The following is a 6,000-nucleotide window of genomic DNA, read 5'->3' as shown; positions in this document are numbered from 1 at the left end:
GGAGAGAGAAGCTGCCTTTCACCATGGATGCTTTATAAATACCAAGTGCATTCTTCAGAAATGGAGTTTACCACTTTTACAATCTTTTGTTCCACGAGTTCACGCCTCTGTCCATAGTTTTCTTTCATTTTGAGGCGGACGCGAGGGAGAAAGTTGTGCCGGTAGATCGTTCCAGTAAGCTTGGGAGAGCGCCAGAAGCTCCAAAGACAGAGAGAGGTCTGATGCCTGCGGAAGCGGGAACATACTTAGAGCAAAATGGAGATTTCAGTGTAAAAAGCCTCAGTCAGCAAGGAATTGCTACCAGGCTCTCTACCTTTAACTTCCATTGACATTTTGTGCTCAACTCATTTATAAGAATGAAATTTCTTTCTCTATATCAGTTCACTTTCTGTTATTCACGCATGAGTAGCTAAATTAGTTGAATGGGTTGAGAAGCATTTAGCTAGCACAACTATGGAATCTTCATTCTTTGTGATTATCTTGTTTATGTATGCTTCATTCGTCTATTAGAGATACTTGGGAGGGTAGTCTAAGGACAGGATCTAGACTTGGGAAGGTCAGGTTAGAATCTAGGTTTGGAAGAACCAGATTAGAACGCATAAACAAAAGATAGGCGCTTAGGAATGAGCACTATTTGTTATCAACGCATCACATGCATCCTAGAGATAGGATATGATTGTATGCGGTCAGCCTTCCTTTCATGTATCTTGCATCAACGCATAGGACAAGAGTAGAGACTTAGGGATGAGCTCTATGGACATTTTGCATTCAACACATGCGTCCTAGATTTAGGAGCATCACATTTACATTGGAAAATGACTTGCTGTGCATGGTAGTAACATGATCACATAGTCTGACGCATTCTTAAGTAATGGTAACTAAAGATCTTCTTAACCCATTCATCGCATACTCATTGCATCTATCAACGCAACTTTCGTTTCTCAAATCCGCCGCATTTATTTATTTCTTTTTCATCAACGCAAACAACAAACCAAACACTTCATTTATTTACCCGGTTACCGCAAAGTTTTCATCAAAATTACCAACGCAATCTATTTTCACAAGTCCCTATGTTCGATCCTGGACTTACCAGGAAACACAGGGGAATTTACACTTGAATTCCGCTGGGGAAACTTGAGTGCACAACACAATTCCATCAACGCATATCATCCATATTTCCACTTCATAAAATACTGCATCACCGAGTACCGTACACTATGCGATCGTGTAGCTATTGACTATGAGATGAGCATGATAGCCTATATGATCGTTTTGTATGCATGCCTTGCGTCGAGTATCATATACTGCGTGATTGTCTACTCCTCGAGTGCCTACGTGATCATGCAGCCAACGCAACATGATCGTGTAACAACTTTACACGATCGCATAGCATAGCTATGCGATCGTTTAGCAGATGCTACACGATCGTGCAGAAAACTCTACACGAACGCATAGCAAAATCTAAACGATTGTTTAGCTCAAGCTACACGATGCGACCACTATTTCATGAACGACTGTAATCTTCACTTTTGAAGGTTTATGAACGACTAAAAAACAAAAACGAATACAAACTCGATTGCAAGATTTATGCCCAAAAACGCAAGGGCCCTTACAAATTAACTTTTGTAAATTAAAAAGAAAGCCAAAACAGAGATTACTACCACGAAACATCCATCAACAAACATCCACATACATTTAACAGTTAAACACAATGCAAAAATTAAAACCCATCAAATTTGTAAACGATTTAAATACAAAAATGGAATTTGAAATCAGAACTTCCACCTGGCTCTGATACCAATTGAAGGAACTCGATTTACAAGATTCATGAGCAGAAGCAAATTGTTTCAAATCCCATTTTGATTGAAAACAAACGTTTACAGTAAAACATACAGATTATGCATCTTAATAAAAATACAACATGCTTTTGAACAACAAAAGAGTTTAAGTAATTATACCTTTGAAGAACACTTCTTCTTATACAACCCTCGAACAGTCACGAACTCCTCGAACAGCAACCAAACTCGAACCAAAAGTGAAGACACTACCATTTAGTGACCTTGATATTCTCAGAGTGAGGACCGAAGAGTGGTGAGCTTTGACTATTTTGGTTAGGAGAGAGTTTAGAAGTCTGAAGGAGGAAGACAATTGAAGAAGGACACACTATCGTATAGAGAAGTTATTCAATCGTGTAGACAAAAGCTCTATCGTATACGCTCTCTATCTATCGTATAGATCACTCACAATTCATGTATCTTGGATATGGAAAAAATAAAATCATATTTTATTTATTCCATTTTTCCATAAAAACTAACTAACCTCCCACTAAGGTGGTTAGAGAGAAAAATGGATTAATTATCCAAAATAATTAATAATATAAATAAATATGATAACTAACTTATCATATTATATTTATAACCTATAGTTTTTATATTGCATCATACACAATATAAACTATAGTTCTTTTTCTCTATTTTATGGCATTTAATATAAATCATATTTATATTAAATTTAACAACTATGAATCTCATTCATAGAAAATATATTTGAATTACATTCAAATATTTATTACTCAAATTAAACTATAATGTATCAAATACATTATGTCAATTATATCATATATAATTGAATCAATTTAATTATATCCCTCTTATTAATTTGAACAATTCAAATTAACCCAAAAACCGATTTTCAACTAAATCCTTTTGAGCTACTAAGAGAACCTTATGGACCTGTAGCTTGAAGCTCCAACGGTACGTGAATAATTAATTAAACTCTTTAATTACATTATCCACCATCCATTAACTGCCGAGCACTCCACTAAAGACCGACAACTACACTCTTCGCACTACAAATATATTTCTGTGTCTATTGGATATAACCAATCAATGGTACGATGACCCTTTACAAATTGCTCGTAAGTACAGCTGGACCAAATTACAATTTTGCCCTTATAGTTACCTCTAATTCCTTAAGTACCACTGATTCATCTAATGAACAATAGATCATAGTCCTACTATGACTAAACCCCTCTCGGGCCAAGAGAAGATGTATGCCACATTGTTCAAGACTCGAAATCAGCCCTTAAGGGAGCAATTTATCTACTTACCTCTGCTTCGGAGAATGAGTGAATTCCATCTTGTGTAGCTGAGTTCCTAGCTCCCCAATTACACGAATCCCCAAAATGGTAGGCTTGAGGCGATCTGGCCACTCTCACCCATACAAATCAAAGGACCGCCCTCATAGGCAGGAGTTCACAACTCACTCAGGATTAAGGTCATGTTACCTATGATCATCCTAGTGAAATGAAAGTCACTATTATGAATGGTATTATATAATGAGACTAAAAATTTTGTGGTTTGGTCTTATACAAACTTCTTTGTATAGAATATCTCCGCTCACATGTCTAATATATGAATGATCAAGATCAGATCATTTATAGCACTTTACAACATTTATAACATCTACAAAGCGAGCCATACTTGTAGTGTTACCAGGATAAGGTACCCAGCCTTATCCATATACTACAGATCATTTAGGTTATCACTTAAACATGATCCACCTGTATATCTCCACATACATGTTTAAGTTACAATGATAACCTTGGATGTTAGTTTATTGATTTGTGGTCAATGCAACTAAAATATCATATATTTTATAGACAAAGTGAATAAAATATCAAATATTATTAATCACATACAAGTTTGTTCATACAAGGTTTACAAACTATAGAACCCTACGAGATTTAGAGCATCAACCCTAACAGAGTGGGCCATGGAGAATGGGAACAATTAGAAAGACAGGGTTAGGGGAAGCGGGAGTCGGGTGTGGCGTGGGTTTTGGGTCGGGGTTTGTGGGAGTAGGAATCGGGTGTGAATTGTGTTTTGGGTCGGGGTTTGGGTTGGTTGTAGGTTTAGAGTCTAAAAAAGAGGAGATGGGGTCGAAGTTGAGGATGTTTTTTTGTCCAACGGGTAAAGAGGGGTAGGGCTCTTGGGACAGAGAGGACAATGATAGGTCTGTGGGTGTTTGTAGGTTTAGCTACTCAGAATGATTAGGGCGCGTAACATTGGGAAACTCAACGACTCATTCCTTGGAAAATTGGCATGTGTATTTCTTGTATCGGAATCCATGGACTCCGACGATGTAGCCCACATGAATATCCGGTTGAAAAAAGGGATCTTGACAGCAACGACTTCGACGAAGAATAGGGAAGATGAATGATGGCTAGGAGGAAACCTGATTGATTTTCATTCACTTTCAAGCAGACTTCCATCATATCAAGACGAGTAAGGGTTTTCTTAGCAATATCACAGATGCCTCCACAACTTGCATCGATGAATTTGAAAGTTTCTATGGACCATAGGTCGATTGGTAGATGTCCATCATATGAAGGGACTTTCTTCTCAATTAAGAGAGTATCATGGTTCCAGGCAGCAAGTTTTATTATGTATCCTCCGATGGTTTGCCATTCAAGTGCCTGGGTTAGTTGTTTTGCTTGTTCTCTATTATCACAGTTCAAGATGTCTCGATCTACTTGGAGGGGGCTGATGGTGCATTTACCACTTATATTTTCTCTGAGAGCTTATTGGATGTCAAACCATTCATCATGGAAGGAGCTTCTGGATAGGATAACAATAGTCATCATGTGTAATGTTACAAGTTTATGCGGAGAAGCTTAATATAGTTGTGTCTTTGTTGTTTTCCTTTCTTGGTGGTGGTCAATAATGTTCTCTTTTAATATTGATTTGTAGGTTGGTGCAGTAATTGTCTGGTTGGTGGTTATTGACTTGGCGGGATAAAAGCTTTTCAAAGTCCTTGATTCTGTTGTATTTCCAGTCGTAAATAAGTTAATAAATAGTTTACAACCTCTTCTGTTCTCCCCAGTGGGAATGACTAGTTTGTTACAACTGTCATTACTATCCAATTTTGTAATCTCTGCGAAATATCCTCTTCTGTTTGATAATTTCTCAACCTAGAAGATGTGGCCATCCAATTGGTTTTCCATAAAAATTTCTGGTTAAAGGGAGATTCATTGAGCTGCCTCAAGGTAAAGGAAAGCCAATGAAGGTTTTTAGGCTGTAGGTAGATGGAAAAAGACTAGTCTCCTTGTTGTTCGGTAATTCGGTAGGTGAGGCTTTATGAGTGATCGTTTTTGTCGATGAAGAAGATTTTGCGGTGAAAGGAAAAGTAGGGTTGATTTTCGACCATCGGAGAACGGATCCATGACATTTTTATAAAGTAAAAAAAAAAAAATTCTGGTGATAAAGAGGGGAAAAGAGAAGAGAGAAAGTCATGGTATACGCTGTCTTAAGTAATCTCAAAATCAAATAACTATCCAATATTGAATTAAGCACCAAATGACAACTTTCAAAAGAAAATGGGAACTAGTGGTTGAATGGAATCTTCCTATGCATAGGACACTAGCAACAAAACTACACCTACATGTGGCATTATATTTTGCTCTATAACATCTTTGAAAATAGGTGGCAGTGGTAGATCCTGTTGAGTGAAAATTTAACTTTCAAAACAAAGATGGAACCAACTTTTTTGGTTGGAGAATCCCACATTGGAAAATTTGATGTTGGAAGTCTCCTTTATGTATTCCAACCTTGTGTTTTGGGTTTGGGCCCCAAGGGGTACCCATGTTTTGGAGGGAGTGAAGAGATAGACCAATGTGGGTTCGGTGGACATCCCACATGCGTGCCACCACCGTTCGGTCAGGCGAGGTGTGTGTGATGATTATTTTTAATTAAAAAATATTATTTTATTTATTATCTTTTTAACCGAAAAAAAGGGCGAAAAAAAGGGGGAAATGGTCCATTCATCCATTCCGTTTCGTCCACGCACGTTTCGCTCCCTACCGTTGCTCATCCTAACGTCCACGCACGATTCGCTCCCTACCGTTCGACACTGAAGGCCTATAAAAGGCAAGGCCTTCAGCAGTTCGTAATACACAGAATTCATTTTCTTAATTCCCCTCTTCAGTTTCCTCTTCTCTTC

The sequence above is a fragment of the Benincasa hispida genome, chromosome 8, assembly GCF_027475165.1.
Source record: "Benincasa hispida cultivar pf3 chromosome 8, pf3_genome.v1.1, whole genome shotgun sequence".
Taxonomy (NCBI): domain Eukaryota; kingdom Viridiplantae; phylum Streptophyta; class Magnoliopsida; order Cucurbitales; family Cucurbitaceae; genus Benincasa; species Benincasa hispida.
Note: the sequence above shows the minus strand (reverse complement) of the source record.